The 18,616-nt window shown below is 39.3% G+C and overlaps 1 long non-coding RNA gene across 32 annotated transcripts in view; it reads right to left on the reverse strand.

Annotated features, from left to right (window-relative positions):
- The window catches only part of LOC104101399 (uncharacterized), a 32,939-nt gene extending 14,323 nt beyond the window's left edge, over positions 1 to 18,616 (reverse strand). For 7 of the 32 annotated variants that reach the window (XR_011409727.1, XR_011409726.1, XR_011409717.1 and 4 more), the window contains exon 1: positions 5,665 to 18,614. This is a non-coding gene — a long non-coding RNA (uncharacterized lncRNA). Of the gene's footprint in view, positions 1 to 5,664 lie in introns of all 32 variants that reach the window. The other 25 variants (XR_011409720.1, XR_011409715.1, XR_011409719.1 and 22 more) reach the window with 19 other exon arrangements.

The following is an 18,616-nucleotide window of genomic DNA, read 5'->3' on the forward strand; positions in this document are numbered from 1 at the left end:
ATTCACGTCTTTGAGGAACTATAATAATTCTGCCATCAAATAGTCTTTCAAGCAGACCAGGAATATGTGGACACAGAAGTCAGAGTTGGATGGCTGTTGGGCTTAACTGTTGTGAGAAGGCACGGGAGAAAATATGTTATTGATATTGGATGATAAATACAATACAAGAGATCCCTATTTATAGCTATACACTACAAGGAGATATTACTCCTCTTCCAATGTGAGACAAGACTACATTATACATATTTATAAACTAACACTCCCCCTCAAGCCGGTGCATACACATCATATGTACCGAGCTTGTTACACATGTAACTAATACGAGAACCAGTAAGAGACTTAGTGAAAATATCTGCTAGTTGATCATTCGACTTTACAAACTTTGTAACAATATCTCCTGAAAGTATTTTTTCTCTGACAAAGTGACAGTCGATCTCAATGTGTTTAGTCCTCTCATGGAACACCGAATTTGACGCAATATGAAGAGCAACTTGGTTATCACACACTAGTTCCATCTTGCTGATTTCTCCGAACCTTAACTCCTTGAGCAACTGCTTGACCCAAACTAACTCACACATCGCCATAGCCATGGCCCGATATTCGGCTTCGGCGCTAGATCGAGCAACTACATTCTGTTTCTTGCTCTTCCACGAGACCAAATTACCTCCTACTAGAACACAATATCCAGACGTAGAACGTCTATCAAAAGGTGATCCTGCCCAATCATCATCTGTGTACCCAACAATCTGCTCGTGACCTCGATCCTCGAATAGTAATCCTTTGCCTGGAGCTGACTTTATATACCGAAGAATGCGAACAACTGCATCCCAGTGACTATCACAGGGAGAATCCATAAACTGACTTACAACACTCACCGGAAAAGAAATATCAGGTCTAGTCACTGTGAGGTAATTCAATTTGCCAACCAACCTCCTATATCTCGTAGGGCCTCTAAGAGGCTCCCCATGTCCAGGCAGAAGCTTAGCATTCGGATCCATAGGAGAGTCAATAGGTCTGCAACCCATCATTCCAGTCTCCTCAAGAATATCTAAGGCATACTTCCGCTGTGAAATAACAATATCTGAGCTAGACTGAGCGACCTCAAAACCTAGAAAATACTTCAATCTGCCCAGATCCTTAGTCTGGAAGTGCTGAAAGAGATGTTGCTTCAGATTAGTAATACCATCCTGATCATTACCAGTAATAACAATATCATCAACATAAACCACTAGATAAATACACAGATTCGGAGCAGAATGTCGATAAAATACAGAGTGATCAGCCTCACTACGAGTCATGCCGAACTCCTGAATAATTGTGCTGAACTTACCAAACCAAGCTCGAGGGGACTGTTTCAAACCATATAGTGACTTGCGCAATCTGCACACACAACCATTAAACTCCTCCTGAGCAACAAAACCAGGTGGTTGCTCCATATAAACTTCTTCCTCAAGATCACCGTGGAGAAAAGCATTCTTAGTGTCTAACTGATAAAGAGGCCAATGACGTACAACAGCCATGGACAAAAAGAGACGAACAGATGCTACTTTAGCCACGGGAGAGAAAGTATCACTATAATCAAGCCTAAAAATCTGAGTATATCTTTTTGCAACAAGACGAGCCTTAAGCCGATCAACCTGGCCATCCGGGCCGACTTTGACTGCATAAACCTAACGACAACCAACAGTAGACTTACCTGCAGGAAGAGGAACAAGCTCCCAAGTGTCACTCGCATGTAAAGTAGACATCTCGTCAATCATAGCATGTCGCCATCCTGGATGAGATAGTGCCTCACCTGTAGACTTAGGGATAAAAACAGAGGACAAAGAAGATATAAAAGCATAATATGGTGACGACAGACGATGATAACTTAAACCGACATAGTAGGGATTAGGATTAAGTGTGGATCGTACACTTTTGCGGAGTGTAATTGGTTGACTAAGAGGAGACAAGTCCGCAGTAGGTACAGAATCTGATGCGGGGCGTGAATCACCTGGGCCTGATGCTGGATGTGGACGACGATGATAAGTCAAGAGTGGTGGAGCTGCAGAAGGTTGAACTAGATTATGTGGAGGAACTGGAGCTATAGGTGGTGGAGCTACAACCGGAGATGTAGGTGGTGGAATTGGAGCTATAGGTGGTAGAGCTACAACTGGAGCTATAGGTAGTGGAGCTACAACTGGAGCTGTAGGTGGTGGAGCTGGAGTGACTGAATCTCCAAAAGATGAAACTGGTAGTACCTCAGAAATATCTAAGTGATGACCCGAACCTGTGAAGTATGATTGGGTTTCAAAGAAGGTAACATCAGCGGACATAAGGTACCGCTGGAGGTCAGGAGAGTAGCATCGATACCCCTTTTGTGTTTTCGAGAATCCCAAAAATACGCACTTAAGAGCACGAGGAGCTAACTTATCTGTTCCTGGAGTAAGATTATGGACAAAACAAGTGCTTCCAAAGATACGGGGTGAAAGAGAGAACAAAGGTAAATGGGAAAACATGACAGAGAATGGAACTTGGTTCTGGATAGCTGAAGATGGCATACGATTAATAAGATAGCAAGATGTAAGAACGGCATCCCCCAAAACGCAACGGAGCATGAGATTGTATGAGTAGGGTACGAGCAGTTTCAATAACATGTCTATTCTTTCTTTCAGCTACCCCATTTTTTTGTTGAGATGTGTACGGACAAGATGTTTGATGAATAATCCCATGAGATTTCATAAACCGCTGAAATGGGGAAGACAAATACTCTCGGGCATTATCACTACGAAATATGCGAATAGAAACCCCAAATGGATTTTGAATTTCAGCGTGAAAGGTCTGGAAAATAGAAAACAACTCAGATCGATTTTTTATCAAAAATATCCAAGTGCATCTGGAATAATCATCAATGAAACTGACAAAGTAGCGGAATCCTAAGGTGGAACTGATCCGACTAGGACCCCAAACATCTGAATGGACTAAAGTAAAAGGTGACTCTGCTCGATTATCAAGACGCCGAGGGAAATGGGAGCGGGTATGCTTACCGAGCTGACATGACTCACACTCTAGAGCTGACAAGTGAGATAAACCAGATACCATTTTCTGAAGTTTTGACAAACTGGGATGTCCCAACCGTTTATGTAATAAATCTGATGAATCAGTAACAAGACAAGTTGTAGAAGGAAGACAAGATGTGAGTCCATGTGATTTAGCAAGGATAAAGTAATAAAGTCCGTTTGATTCACGCCCGGTACCAATGATCCGCCCCGTACTGCGTTCCTGTATAAAAACATGGTCATCAAGAAATAAAACAGTGCAATTAAGTGATTTGACTAAGCGACTAACAGTTATGAGATTAAAAGGACTATTGGGAACATAAATTACTGAATCTAAAGGTAAGGAAGGAAGTGGGCTTGCTTGACCTATTGCAGTTGCCATGATTTGAGACCCATTGGCCATTGTGACTTTTGGAATAGATTGAGAATACGAAATAGTAGTGAAAAGAAATTTGTTACCAGAAATATGATCTGATGCACCTGAATCAATGACCTAAGACTCAGAGGATGAAGATTGGGAGAAACAAGTCACGCTATTACCTGTTTGAACAACAGAAGATGTCTGCTTACATACTTTATACTGAAGGAACTCAATATACTCTGCTAAAGAAACCATCCGACTATTCAAAGCATCGGTTCCCATGTCGCTACAATTTGTAGTAGTATGGTTAACTTGAAATAGTGGAAATAAGCAACTCCTATGAGAAAACTGAAGAAATAGCTTGAAAAACACTGTTTATAGCAGGAAAACAGAACACTGTTCTGTGCCAGAAACACTGTTCACGCCGGGAACACTGTAGCTCGCCGAAAAATTCCAAAGTTGTCGAAATTTGTTGTAACCAGGATGGATAGACTCGGAATTCCTTTGCGAGCAAGCTGTCCTGAAGAAATATTTTCAAAAAATGGCCAGAAGGTCACTGTTCACGCCGGAAAAATATAAAAGTGGCCGGAATTTGATTTGAATTAGATGGATAGGCTCGGAATTTTGAGGAGAGCACACTGTCCTGAAGAAGCTTCGCGAAAAAATGGCCGGAAAGTGGCCGGAACCCTTGCCGGAAAAGTTGTTATCGGCGCGTGGAGGAACGTGGCGGCTTTTCTGTCGGATAAAATTTCAGGGGTTGGTAGTCAGAGAGTGATCTACCTCGTGGTGGTGTTGGTTTTAGCACAACACCGACAGAAAGTGACTTTCACTTAGACAAGCCTTAGGTCACCGGAAAAATTACACGATGACTAAGTTCTTTCTTCCCGGTTAACGCTGGAATGACGCACAGTGATCTTTTCTCACTAATGCTCTGATACCATGTGAGAAGGCACGGGAAAAAATATGTTATTGATATTGGATGATAAATACAATACAAAAGGTCCCTATTTATAGCTATACACTACAAGGAGATATTACTCCTCTTCCAATGTGGGACAAGACTACACTATACATATCTATAAACTAACTCCTCTTAATTTGAAATCTTCACCTGCAAGCTTAGCCTAGAAATACAAGCTAGCAATAAATTGAAGTGGAATTGCAAGCACAGGATAAAGGAAGTCGAAACGCACCATCTAGCTACAGTGGTGCAAGCACAGGAGAATGTCATAGTTGAGGAATTATACTAGACCCCTTTCAACTTCCATAAACAGTGAAACTCAGACTCCTTTTACAAGACGAGTTTCCCATGTTCTCACCAAGAACAAACAGCGTTGCCAAAGATATTAAGTTGGCTACAAAACGTGCCAGTTAGACTATAGACCAGTAGCTAACATACCACCGGAAGAGATGACAGACCCCCAGGGCTTTGGTTCAATGATAAAAGCAGCACAGCGAAGGATGAGCAGTGAGCATACATAACATGTTCGGAAGGTATTTCTCAGTTTAGAAGAAAATAAAAGAACAAGAAGTTGAAGGCTGAAAATTGAGTTGAATAAAATTGAAGTTTAAGCATCCAAGATGAGGCTAATAGAGATTCTGGAAGACGTAGTGCACAAACTGACAAAAGAATTTTTTTTATAGAGAAAAAAATAGGTGCTCATTAGAGTTACACTATCAATCTCCGAAAATGCACTTGGAAGTCCATAACATTACATTTTTATGCTGACAAAGACCAACCAGCACATTAAAAAATTAGCATCAGACATGTTAATTGAACCCATTCGACTAACATGGGAGGAAATCTTGACTGAGTCACTATATTAGTGATATATCAGTAACAGTTGATATACTTGGGGGGAAAAAATTCAACAATAGATAACATACACCAAGAATGTTTCTGCATTATTTGAAATGATATATGGAGATGGTAGATAACAAAAAGGTGTTCAAAAAAATTAAAAGAAAAAAGGAGAAGGCATCTACTTCTTCATCTAACTATCGAAGGCGCCTTATCATTCTCATCATCTAACTAGAAAGAGATTCGACTGCAGCACCTACCTAAAAAGTACTATATGGTAATGATTCAAATTACACTCTCCAACAACATAAACAATCAAATCCAGAATATTTCTAATGGTAATGCAAACTTAATTAACACAGTCAAAAAGGAAGTCCTAATCTCATTAGAAATATCTACAAAATTATGTCAGAACAAATATGAGGCCTCTCAAAGACAAATTCTTCCAAATTTATGGGAATAACCTGATATTCCTTGAGTTGCCTTACACAAAAGGTTTGCAAATCTCTTCTAGTGTTTTTATACAGCGTCTGCTAGAGCTCATACTTCCACACCAAAAATACTTCAGATGAACCAAAACACATTTAAGAACATAAGTTTGCGATTCTTTTTTATGTTCTAGAGGAATCAACTTTGTGAACAGACAAATTACCTTCCGATATAGAAGATGACCAACATTCTGCCTCTCTACCAAGTGGTCTAAAGGAGTGCAGTCGTTGGGAGATCGCCAAAACACTAGAAATAAACATTTTGCTAATGTTTGACTGTAAAACTCTTCAGTAAGGCTCAATAAGAAAAGCACATATCAAGCTCTTCCCTACCAAGAAAGAAGCAGCCAGAAGAAACAAAGCGACCTGGCATGCTTCTAAAGTAGTCCTAGAAAAAAAGTAAGAGGCTTATAAGAAGCAGATACACAAGTTAACAAAAGCTTGGTAGTTCAGTAAAAAATAGTAGAATAACATGTCAATTATCCCCAGAGTTTAAAACGGTGAGCCAACTGCCCCTTCGGGACTTCTCGGTTATCCAAAAAAGAAAGAAGCAAAGACCTGTACAACAATAATGCATCAGTTGAAAGTATCTCGACCAAGTATTAGTTTACTGATAAATCAAGATCTGTCACTAAATAACACCAAATTGGTGAAACTATTACCAAAAATTTACCAATAAATCTAGCCATCTATTTATGCAAACAGAGAATATGAAATTTCATCTTCGCACCAACAATTTCTTACTCTTTAGACCGAACTCTAAATTCTCTCATTAGTTGTACTCCTGTTCCACTTTATACGCCATTACTACCTCCAGGGGATCAACAAAATTTTTGCTATGATTTTTCATTTACTTGTCAAATATTTTTTACTTAAAAAATTGTAATGTTTGTATGTGATATCTAAATATGAACTGTTCTAAAAATAAATGAATATCCGAATTAATATTGAAGACCCTTGATACTCCAACATCTGCAAAAAAGTTATTCGACACGGGGGGCTACTATTTTTTTCCACCACGACCCAAAAATAAATGCAAAAAAAGCCAGGTTCCTAGTATCTAATCCGGGCTCATCCTCAGCTTTTGCGGATGTTCCCATTACTACTTGAGAAGTATCCATGGAATGTTAAATTGGAACATCAGGCGAACGCATAAGTCAACAGCATAAACTGCTGTGGACCAGGATATGATCATCATTCAAGGGCCCTTTCACAAAGATAACACAAGCGAACTATAATCTGTCCTCTCCACTCCTTATGTTGTCGGCTATGAAAACACCCAAATCTTATGTTGAAACAGGAGTGACAACAAGTACCTCACCTTAAAACTATTGTTTGAAACAGGAGTTTAGAGTACCTGCTGCCCCACGGTAAGTCGCACGATATTAGGGGGCTTTTGAATCCATTCTTCTATCTCTCTGTTAAAATACTGTTTGAACAGGAACTCACATGAAAGGACTTATCAGTCAAACACTACCATCTGGCACAGCATTCTATATCAGTTTAATTACACCATTGCAAACTGAAATTGGATATTATCTGCAACATCAATATTAAACCACACAAGCAATAGCAAAGAATATTATGTTGCAAGCAGGCAAGAAAATTTTAAAGATGATGAGAATATATAAGGGTCGCGACAAATGCAAATGCAAACACAAACCCCTTATTTAGTTGAAAATTTAGTGGGACATCTGATACTAATGGAAGATTTTTCCAATGCAAAGTTGGATCATCATTACATTTGAGTAGACTTGGGAAAAAAAAAAATACTATCCCTCTTCATTGCAAATACTACAATCCCTCCATTCTGAAAATTCGGACGTTTCCGCAAGCGACCATAGAGACCACACGTCTATCATTTCCAAATCTTGCTAATGATAAGAAGTTCGATCACCACAGCAAACTGATATTTGCACGTAGTCTTCAGCATTCATGAAAACCTCACAAGCAAATAGCAAATAATGAAGAGTATTATGTTGATTCATAGACATCAATCGTGAAACAATTATCAAATGCAAAGGTGTATCATAAATAAATTGGAGAAGACATGGAAGGAAAGCAGGTTTCAGAGGAAGTCTGCACGCATTGAAACAGTTAACCTTGCAAACTGATACCTAGATGTACATAAAACACAGCAGCGCTTCAGCGAAAACAAAAGAAAAACCAGCAACAAATAACAAACAATTGAAACTGCAGCTAGGGAAGGAGTATCAGCTATCTTTTGAGGATATATACTGGGTCATCAACTATGTAGAAAACAAACCCTGACAAAACATATCCATACGCTGCCAGGCTAACACCGAACCTTTATTAATATCGAGTTGGAAACCATCAAATAACGAAACAATATTTTCAGTGTGAAGGTGGATCGTCAATAAATTGCAGCATATGTAAGAGACTGCGCCTTAAATCATCAAAAACATTGGTGAATCCTTTCTCTCTGAAAAAGCAGGATAATAAGTTTGCTATCGCATTTCTATTTACCAATTGCGTGATAAGCAAGATTCCCCAACTGAAACTTCTCAGTCGACTTGCCAATACAAGCCCCTAACCCATCTCTAGACATTTCATCTAGCTGCCATGTATACCTGATATGTATTATTAACTGTAATCAGATGTGGCATAAAGATAAATAAGAAACAATGACAGATCTAGGGAGCAAAAGTTTCATCCGAATTGCTCAAGACAAATAAGGAGAAACAGTCAAAGGCAGCTCCAGAAATCATTTCTATTGATTAAAAAAGAACAGATTGACTAATTGAACCATTGACACCTTCCCTCCTCCTTAATCCGGGCTTGGGACCGGCTGTTTAGACAGGCGGAGTTACAAGGGTCACCTAAACAAAATGTAGCAGTAAGTAGACCTAAGCTACAAGAGAAAACACAAGGCCAAACTACTGTTGGTGTCAAGACAAGACATGATCATCGAACAAACAGAACAGCTCAATAAAATGCATCAACTCAAACGCGAACAACACACACAGCCGAGGAACAGCCTGGAAATAAGTTTGGATTATATAAAAGGAAATAAATACTGGGAGGAACAGACTGAGCAGTGACCTCCTAGGTTAAAAGGGACAAATTGGGGGAATTGTTGAAGAGTGGATACAAGTCAATGACTGTACTTGGGGATACAAACTGACATAGGATTGACTGTCTAGGTTAGAATCTAGGATAAATTCACGATTCAATCACAAGACAGAGAATCGGAACCAATAAAATTCAGACTTGGCAATGACCTTCTAGGTAACATTCATAATTGAAAGAAATAAAGGGCAAAATCACCAGTCAAATCGAGATTCAAAGTCTGGTGGCGGAAAAGGTTATAAATACTATCTTGGAGATTCTCACAACTCAAACTCTTCCAGCATACTGAAGCAAATCTTCACAAAATGCCTACGAAAACAAAGATAAAACACCCACCACCCTAAAGATATCCCATATACCTAAGCAAACTCCCTCTAGTGGATCTCCCTCACAAATGAAAACTTCCAAAAAAGATTATTTCCACATCAAAAAACCTCATTTAGAGCAAAAAAATCAATCCACAGCACCTTGCTTTTAGCATATGCAGGAAACAAAAAAGAATTATTTACTATTTTTTTCTTTAAAAAACAAACAGATTATCCCACAAAAAAACCGTGTTTAAAGCAACAAAATCAATCCAGAGCTCCTTGCTTTAGCATATGCAGGAAACAAAAAAAAATTATTTACGATATTTTTCTTTAAAAAACAAACAGGAAGCAAAAGGCAAATTGCAGGTACAAAATTCCCCCCTCCCCCCCCGTGAGATCCCTACCAACGAGAACATTGCATAATATACCACGTCAAAGGTTCTCAAAAGAAGATCAAATGAAATCACATTTACATTCAACCACATCATTGGTTTATCTAGCTAGCAAAACCTATAAGCTGGGTGTCCGTTTTCTTTTTATCTATTTGGTGAAATAAGTTATATCTCGTACAAGGCTGATATCCTTCCTTCCAAAGAGAGAAAATATGATACGCTCCCTCGGACCAAAAAATCTCAATTGACAGCATATACACTTCAACCTCATTGCATACCTAGGAGAAAGAGCACATGGTACTATGTCCTTCTCGGTTTCCATCATTTTACCTTAAAAGTAAATGAGTGTTGTACAAGCAGAACTATGTGCGCAAAATGAACAAACAGTGGTAGCACTAACTGGCCCCTAGCCTAACCACGTAAAGCACTTCAAATTCCCTAAACAAGATATGGAGTTCACCGTGCTAACTCCCTGCCCGTCTAGGACCCGAATCATCATGCAACAATAGCAGATATGATATGAAAGTTCCTCCGAAGAAATTCCAGCAGATACTGTAAAGCAGAGCCCCCATGACTGCAATGGAACATTCACAGGGAAAAAAATATTGTTTCCCCATAGGACTTCAAGAGAACTAGACAACTTCTGGGACCTGGCTAGTTAGAGCAGAACATGACTTCAGCTGACAGATGTTAATTTGAAGATGCCTAGCAGCTAAAAGTAAAAATGTCATGGCACCAGCCCAGAACAGAACCTATAGATGTTTTGTCCTAGTCTTTTTGAAAGATTGCCCAAGGGGTAACTGCATCGAGAGGAGGGATTGACCAGTATGTTCATTCCATGAAAAAGTTGCACTTGAAAACACATTGTTCACAATTTCATAGCATCTTGCGACAACTATATATATAATATCCAGAAATCAGATTCTCTAATTCAGAAATATCGAAATACCTGTAAAAAGCAAGCACAGAATATATCCTGAAATCAATGTTTTGCGACCAGCTAAAACTTCCCACCAGAAACCCATATAGATCGTCACTGAAGCAATCTCCACCGGAAAATAACTCCAGCACAATATTTTTAAATACTGTTACCCAAAAAAGTAGAAAGCTACGAAGGAATTCCCACCTAAGCTCTTGACATACAGCATCTACCAGGTACATACGGCTATTCATAACCAATCCATTTGGGACCATATGAAAGTTACTACCAAAGCCACCTCGCCTAATTGCATATTGAAACATACAGGATGGCTATGCTACTTGTACATACGAATTCATATGAAAGTTCACAACTAGTGATGTTTGGCCATGAGCCTGATAAAAAAGAGATCCACAACAAGAGTCATACCATCATATGCATCACTTCATAAACCAAATGCTCATTCTCAATATCCCTGTAATACTCCAGATGTCAGACAAAAAATTAACTGGTGAATGTGAATAAAAGAGAATAGAGATGTCAAATCCAAACCACTGAAGACTAGCTGCAGCTTTGAAAAAATTATGTCACCCCAGCTTCACCTTCCCAAAATACAAGAGGTTATGTAATCAGAAACACCAGAACATTCTCATTCGCGTATTATGTAGGACCTGCTTAAGACCTTGCACATGTTTTCTCACCGCTAAACACTTCATCAAGGGAGGGGGAGAAAGAAGGCAGAACTAAATGAAACTACAAAGATCTTACACAAGTTGACTCACCACCAACGACCTCTACCCATCAAGGGGGGGGGAGATAATTGGAACTGCATCACACCAAAAAATACCCAAAACAGGTTTGATGATGCAGCAACAGAGAAAATCAAAGCCCAGCGGAATAGAGATCATAAATATATATAAGAGAAGATGATAAAATGGGAATAACACCACTATAATCATGCCATATGAAAAGTGCACATGCCATACATGGAAGTGCAACAGGGGGAATGAAGTGATATACTCTATGAATAAAGGCAAAGCCGGCAGTATTTTCAAAATGGTCGAGCTCGGTCAGGGACGTTGGATGATTCCTAGAAGATCTCCTTTATTTTATTCAAGGTGCCTAATCAATCAACAATACAAGAAGTCCAAGAAACCAAAGGACAACAATATCAGAAATAAGAAATGAACTATAGCTGGTTCTAAAACATGACTGACAACGAAGTGACCAAGCAATGAAGTTGTAACCAACAGCTCCAATATCACAACGCCTTGATACCTTGTACTGTGCACCCTCATAACTCGATCGATGGAGGAGGCAGCATCACCCTAGCGACACATATTAGATTACGCCTGTAGGAAGAAAATAATCCAAACTAGAATAGTATGCGAGAACACGAATAGCTGACCCAGAGCTGGAGTTTGTAATGAAACCAAAAGCTAACTCAGCCATCTTGCTAGCTCACACCACATCTACAGAAAGTAAAAGCATATTGTTGCATCGTTGCTCGACATGAAAAATAACAATAGAGTAGAGTGAAAAGAAACCGAGCCTGGTGGCTCTACATATAAACCAGCCACGTTCTTTTGAGGGATACCCCATCCTTTGACGGTGATCCAAATTGACAGATTTGTGACCACATCTATAGAACGTAGAGCAAATAGTTGCACGTTGCTCGAGTTGGAAAATAACGATAGTAAAGTGAAAAAAAACTGAGCCTGGTGGGTCTACATAAAAACCAGCCACATGCTTTTGAGGGATACCCCGAGCCTTTTGACGGTGATCTAAATTGACACATCTGTGAAGTGAAATTTGGCTGATCAAACAATTTGTGAAGTGACATTTGACTAAACATACCACCACAGCGTAGCAAGAAAACAAAGATAGTGGCACAACGATTGCCTATTAGTCAATGCTGATTCAACCATGTTAAGCAAATTATTACAAGGCAATTTGGAAGTATTAAAAGGAAAGCTAACCAACTTTAAACTAAGATTTTGAAAAACTTGCCACCTTGCACGATGATCACATATGTGGTAGATTCACAAGGGTTCCAAAAGATATATACTCTTGTGAAGATCTATTACAAAGAACAAAATAATTACCTTGCATTCATTTACAAAATTAAAATAAGAGAATTTTAGAATCAATGAATCGAGCTTTTGTTCAAGTGGAAATGTTCTGTGGAGAAAAAATGTGAAGGAGATCTCTTACACAAAAACTTTTACATAATAGCAAAAGAAGCAAGTAATCAAATGAGAGAATATTTAAAACATAATATGCATGCTTCAAAAGAGATCTCCAAACAAAGAGGCTTCATTTACCCGATAGCAAACAGTTTGAACGCAGATCCACAAATGAACTGATCAAAACTATGAGCAGCAAAAGCCCTCTGCTACCTGGTGAAGACATCAATTGATCGGAATCTGTTAGATTTGAAATGTTACTCTCTTTTTTTGTAAGGTAAAAAAAATTATTACAAAGGGGAAACCCCGTTTACAATCCGTATGCTAAAATGTCTCTCTTCTAGTTAATATATTCTGATTCAGACTACGAAAACAACAAGGTTGCCCTACAAGTGTTGCCAACTGCATGAACGCCTAGACAATGCTGGCACGAGCTTGATCGGACATAAGTACACACCATAGAATATCAGTAATTGATTATGGCTGCAGATAAATCACTCAATATAAGAACCAAAAAAACAATCTACCCGCCACCATGCCTGGAAACCACCACGGACGCGTTAAAGTTCCTGCAAAAGGACCTACTAGAATGCACCACTATCAAGAGCCTAAGCTGAGAGAAGGGAAGCACTCTGATTAGGGAAGAAAATTGAATTGAAACTCTTGATACCTAGATCTGCCTGAACTAAAGAAACCTTAAAAGCAAATCAACAAACAAGAGCACTCCATGAGAAGAATTCACTGCTCTAAGACCTAGAAGCTGCAAGCACAGAAGGAAGGGAACAGTTGAGTGCAAATTGATACCACCTAGGAAAATTAACGAGATTTCAGAGATAAGATTGAAAAACCCCCTTTCCTCGAAGTCTGACAAAATACAGGGTGCAGAGCAAACACCATATTGGACACCACTTTGGATTTTCAAAATCAAATCCTCAATGACTGTCACCATCTGGTCTACACATCCGTCCAACAGACAAAATAAAGTTGGCGTGATAAACAAAAGAAAACAGAAGCAGAGAAGGCAAGTAGCAAGAACACCAAAAGGAGCACTTTATGCGGCTATCAAGAGATGCAAATTTGAGTACCCATCCCTTTACACCTGTAGGAAGAAAATAATCCAAACTAGAATAGTATGCGAGAACACGAATAGCTAGCCCAGAGCTGGAGTTTGTAATGAAACCAAAAGCTAACTCAGCCATCTTGCTAGCTCACACCACATCTACAGAAAGCAAAGCATATTGTTGCATCGCTGCTCAAGATGGAAAATAATGATAGAGTAGAGTGAAAAGAAACCGAGCCAAGCATCTGGAATAAAAATTAAAAATGACAGCAGAATACACACACTTGTGAAAAGAATTAACTTAACTGGGAGCTTCCATATTATAGCAGTTTTGAGAAAGCTGTGAGACGCGAAATATCCAATACCTATAGTCCAAGACCTGAAAACTTGCTCTGCATCTTCCCAAAAAAAAAACACCACAGCAAAGAGGCACTTATTTCTTCAGAACCACTTGCACCATTGGATCAAATCTTAGATACCTATTCCATGTATCCTTTGACAAGTAACACCAAATGAAATCCACTAATGATCGAAACGAATAAGCACTACAAGGGAAGGTAAAAGAAGTCTGTGCGAGAAAAAGATACTACTTGCATCAATATTAACATTACGATGAAAGTCAAGATCTCAAACCAAACTGATAGCTCCATCCACACTGATGTCGTGGCCTGCTTATGATACATATGGGTAGGATAGATGACGGACTTGTTAATACTAGTAAAGATATTGACTGATCAAAACCTATGATATCTAAAATCTCTCTTCTGCTGATCATTAACTTCAGATAAGGATAACAGCACGGTAGCCCTACAAATACTGCAAGTTGAATCTAGACACTGCTGGCAGAGCTTGATTACACCTTAAAATAGAAATAATCAAATACGGCTGCAGATAAATCACCAAATAAAAGAACCAAAAGTTGAATGAAAATAATCAATACCCACCGCCATGCAATGGAATCACCGCGGACATGTTAGATTTTCTGCAAAAGAACTAATAGAAGAGCTCTAAGAGCATAACTAATAGACGAGCACCATCTCTAAGAGCATATGGTGAGAGAAGGAAAGCACTCAGATTAGGGAAGAAAACTGAACAGAAAATTTCCCTAAACCACAAACAAGGGCGCGCCGTGAAAAGAAGATATCACTGCTCTAAGACACGGCAACTGCAAGCACAGAAAGAAGAGTAACAGTTAAGTGCATAGTTGGCTAAACCCAAACCACCAAGGAAATCACTAGAGATGCCAGAGACGAGATTGAAAAACCTCCTTTTCTAGGAGCGTGACAACACCCAGATCACAGAGCAAGCACCAAATACTGGACACCAACCTTTGAAATTTCCAAATCTAATCCTTATTACTGTGACCATGTGATCTACTGTCACCCTGTGGTCTACACATCCATCCAACAAACAAAATCATGCCGACATGATAAAACATAAGAAAACGGAAACGGAGAAGATAAGCAAAGAGGACGCATAAAGTAGAGGAGCACTTCACAGGGCTATCAAAAGATCCAGAATTGAGTTTGCGTACTCTTCAGGTGTCCATACCATAAGAGATTTCATCCATAAGCATCTCTGAAAACTAAAATGACAGCACAATACACTATACACACTTGTGAAAAGAATTATCATCAATTGAGAGCTTCCGCATATGAGCAGTTTCGACAAAACTAAGAGACCAATATATCCGATACCTATGGTCGAAGACCTAAGAGCTTGCTCTGCATCTTTCTGAACACAAACACCAAAGCAAGACACTTACACCTGTAGAACCACTTGCGCCCTTGGATCAAAACTTAGATACCCATCCATGAATCCTTGAAAACTGACACAACCTAGGAATGAAATCCACCGACGATTGGACCAAATAAGCATTGAGACAGTCAAGGTAAAAGAAGTTGGTGCGAGAACAAGACAATAATTATTAGCATATAAGATGGAAGATATCATATCCAAACCAATAGATCCATGCTGGACACTTGTTCCCTGCTTCTGACACATAGGCTTAGATCACTGACTTGTTCATCTGAAGATCCAGTCCGCATGGGGAGCAAAGATAATGAGGTTTCAGGAGAGTGAAGCTCAAATGTGTGGGCAAAGCAGTGCGCACCAGCATCCCTTTTCAAAATAGGAGGAGCTCATGCAAATCAGAAAACACAGAATAATCCTTCTATCCATCATCACTACTGGGAAAAGAACTGGAACACAATGGCTAACATGCCCAGCATCCATATGGAACTAATTGCATAGTGGAATGTCACAACAAAACCCTCAGAAGTGGCCCAAAACCTGAAAATATGCTTGGTTCCCCCAAAAGTGCAATCTAGAATGGGTCACACCAGCAAGCCAGACTCATTCTTAGCATTGACAGTTGAAGGACGCAAATCAGAAACCAATGGCACAAAAAAAAAAGAGGAAGGCCTCAAAGGCTATCTGTAAAGGGGAATCCATGAGATACCATGACTATGAGAAGGATGAAGGTACTAGCTGCAATTCCTTGAGAAGAAATCACCCACCTTCCCGAAATAGAAAATACTCATCCAAGCCACAGAAACGTCCCTATCATTCTCCTATGATCATTACCCAGATCAAACATTGGCAACATTGACATACAAACAACCGTCTCTAATCAACAAAGAAGAAAAAGAAAACTATTGTACCTGCAAACTGAATCTGACACCAAAAAAAAAAAAAAACTCAAAAAGAACTCCCAAACCCCGATCACCCGCTTGAATTACATGGTCCATGCTCAACTTCTCAACAGAGATGAACAAAGAAAAGCAAATCAGAAACCTACAGAAAATCAAAGACAAAATAAACTGAAATATATAAACTACCAATCATAGGAAAGCAACGACACGATGATAGAAGGTGCTGGTAGTGAGTGAGTTGTATAGTAACAGATAGCCGACAATTTAAAACCAAACAATCGCTCCATGAAAAGAAGTATTCACTGCTCAGACTACCCACAGCTGCAAGCATAGGAAAAAGGCAACAGTTAAGTGCAAAGTTGGCGAAATCCATACCAACTACGAAATCACTAGATATTCCAGAGATGAGATTGGACCCCCCCCCCCCCTCTTTTCAAGGCCTGACAATAACCGGATTACAGTGCAAGCACAAATAGGACCAAGAAAAAATGTGTCAAGGTGCATACAACCGACCTTTGCAATTTCACCACGTGGTCTCTACACATCCATCCGTCCATTGGATCATCGAAGATCCGAGCATCTGGACTCAAAACTAGTGGCAGCAGAATATAGTATACACACTAGCAAAAAGAATTATTGTAGCTCAGAACTTCCATTTAACAGAAATCTTGACAAAGCTCCAAGACACAAAATATCCAATACCTATAGTCAAAGGGGGGAACCTGCTCTGCATCTTCCCCACACAAACACCAAAGTAAGACACTTATGCCTGTAGAGACAACGGATCAAATTTTAGATAACCCATCCATGTATCCTTGACAACTGACACCACACCTAGGTACGGAATCCACTGATGACCCGACCAAAAAAGTCAAGGTAAAAGAAGTTGATGCGAGGAATAAAAGGATATTGGCAGCGAAATAGCATATAAGATGAAAGTCGAGATATCATATCCCAAGCAGTTGTCTCCACGCTGTGGTTGTCCCCTACTTGTAACACAGCACTAGAATAGATCACGGAATCATTTATCTGAAATTGCAAGTCAGCAAGGGAGCAAAATTGCTCGAGAATTCAGGGGATTGATAGCTCAGATAGCGTGGCAAATCAGTGTACATCAGCGCACCTTTCAAAACAGGAGGAGGAGCTCATGTAAATCAAAAACACAAACAACTCCAAATACCATCCATGGAAAAAAAAACAGAGTACTTAATTGCATAGAGGAATCTCACAGCAACCTCAGAATCTCCCAAAACCTGAAAGCATGCTTGATTCCCCCAAAATTGCATCTAGAATGGATCTCACCAACACACAATTGAGGGATTGCAAAATCCGAAAAACCAGAAGCAATAGCATGATAGGAATAGCAGGTTTAAATGAAGACGAAATTTCTTATCTGCTGTCAATGTTGTCAACATAAATGTTGAATATTGGAAACAAAAGAAATTTCAATCGAAAACAAATTTTTTTTTTTTAAATTAAAAGGACTCGCGAAAGTTGAAACAGGGAAGGGAAGAAAATAGGAACATTGAGAAACCATGAGGTTACAATCCTCAAAGGCAGGCTATTTATTAAAGTAGTTGGTGGGTGAGATACCATGGCTATGATTAGGGTGAAGGTACTAACTGCAATTCCATGTGAAAAAATCACCCACCGGAAGTCACTATAATCATCATCAACGCCACCGGAAGCCCCTAATCATTCTCCTACAATCATTACTCAGACCTGATCAAACAATGGAAACGTCTGACCTACAAACCATCAACAAAGAAGAAAAAACAGAACTAATTGCAAACCGAACCTCACACCAGAAAAAGAAACTCCAAAGAAGCCCCAGCCATCATTCCATATCACATATTCCAAATAAATTACCAATTGAATGAGAGAAAGCAACGATACGAAGCCAGAAGGTAGTGGAAGCGAGTGAGACTTATATAACAGAAGAAGATAGAAGAGAAATCAAAACAATAACCGATCGCTACCGGACAAACTGCGACTTCAGAAAAGAAGGCATCACATCATCTTCACAAAATACTACAAACGAGAACCGTGTAAATAAATACCAAAAACCGACATCAACAAACGATCTCTGCAGCCTCAAAGGAGAGAAACACCAATTCTAATTACAAAACTGAATCTCAAATCAAAAAACCTCAAACGGATAATCTCTGGGGCGGAACTCAAACTCTCAACAGCGACAATCTACGGATCGAAAACCACAAACCTAGCAGGGAAATCACAAGCTCAGCGAACAAAGAAAACAAACTAGGATGGAGGAATTGTATAACTGGAGAGTCTATTTATAGAGTTATGAGGTTGGAT

The sequence above is a fragment of the Nicotiana tomentosiformis genome, chromosome 7, assembly GCF_000390325.3.
Source record: "Nicotiana tomentosiformis chromosome 7, ASM39032v3, whole genome shotgun sequence".
NCBI classification, from domain to species: Eukaryota; Viridiplantae; Streptophyta; class Magnoliopsida; order Solanales; family Solanaceae; genus Nicotiana; species Nicotiana tomentosiformis.